Source organism: Mesocricetus auratus, unplaced genomic scaffold (genome assembly GCF_017639785.1).
Source record: "Mesocricetus auratus isolate SY011 unplaced genomic scaffold, BCM_Maur_2.0 Super-Scaffold_100011, whole genome shotgun sequence".
NCBI lineage: Eukaryota > Metazoa > Chordata > Mammalia > Rodentia > Cricetidae > Mesocricetus > Mesocricetus auratus.
The window spans coordinates 84,717,571-84,719,268 of NW_024429195.1; positions in this window are offsets into that span (position 1 = coordinate 84,717,571).

Here is a 1,698-nt window from a genome sequence, read left to right on the forward strand (position 1 = left end):
TTGACCAGTACTCATTTCACTATGCATACATATGTCTATCACATGCAAGTACATGTGTATGTACTATGAGTATACATCTGAAAACATGATGTTGAAGCCAGCAAGATTATTCAGTGGATGAAGGAACTTGCTACTAAGAATGATGACCTGAGTTTTCAATCCCCATAGCACACATATACACACACTAATAATTAATAATAGTAACTAGTAAATTTCCTTTTAAAAACTCCATGTTGTATACCTTAAACACACATGACTTTTATTTTTGCACAATGTGACCCAGGTTAAGGAGGTAAATGGAAGAACAACAAAAATGAATTCTCAAACTAATTCGGAAGCACTCCACCAAATTTCTCCCTATCAGAATGGACCTTTTCTCCTCTCCACTCACCCCTCCCCTCTATGAGCATCTTACTTCTGCTGTTTCCTCCTGGCATGCCCATTCTTGCCCCAGCTTCAGAGGAGTTCAGCTCATCAGGTCTTTTTACAACCAAGCCAAGAAAATGGTGTGAAGAAACCAAAAGCCACAGTGCAGGACCTCTCTGTGTCCTCCCCAAATCCCTGCATAATGTCAGGGAAGTCACAGGCATCATTTCAAAGCTCTTGTGGCCTCTAGCAAGAGATGGTCTAAAACAGGGAGGGTGGGATGGAGACAAGGGGAGAAACTATTACCAGGCACTCTTTGACGGGCTAGTTGATCCCTGAGCCTCCAGAAAGTCCAAGTCTTGCACCCATCAGACACTTGTGCACAGAGCAGGCCTGCCCAGAGAGAAACCCAGAGTATGCCAAGCAGTCTAAAATTCTTCCCCAGGCGCAGGCACTCATCTGTATCCAAGCTGGACTCTCTCACATGGTTGGGAGCAAATGGGTGATGGCCTTGTCCAGCATGGTGTTGACTGAGAGCAATGAGCTCCTCTGCATGTGGACCTGCCCACTCTGCAGACAAGGCTAACTGGTCACACCCAGGTTGCTAAGGGCCGGGGTCATGAGTGCTACCTGACTTCCTCACTTGCTACTGGACAACGGCCAGAAGTGAGCCCAATTCAAGGTGGCCAACCGGCTCCACCTCTTCATGGAAGAGCCCAAAGTCCTTTAGTAAGGCACTCAGGCTCAGAGGAGTCACCCATTGGGGTGATACAGAGGGTGTGCAACCTGAATATGCCATCTACTGAGTTCACACCTGAGAACCATGCAGCTGAGTGACAGTCATCATCACCATTATCACCATCACCATCATCACCATCAACATCATCATCATCACCACCACCATCATCATCATCATTATCACCATCACCATCATCATCTCAATGTTTAGAGTAAATTCACAATCTTGCATCAGTTGTATTCACAGCTATCCTCAGCTGCATATAGCCACAGGCCTCAGGCTAAACTTATGGGAAGCAATCAGTCCCAGCTACCTTGATGCCAAGAGCCTCCTACAAGATCTTGCTCTGAGATGGACAGTGGTGGCACATACCTTTAATCCCAGCACTCAGAGGCAGACAGATCTCTGTGAGTTCAAGGCCAGCCCAGGACAACCAGGGCTATGTTGAGAGACCCTGTCTCAAACAAACAAAGATCTTGCTCTGGGCAAGTGCCCACATCTGCAATATCATCAGGCCATGAAGGAGACATTGGGCTCATTTTCTTCTCTCTTTCTATAATTTGGCATGTGGCCACCAACCCATAAAAACACAG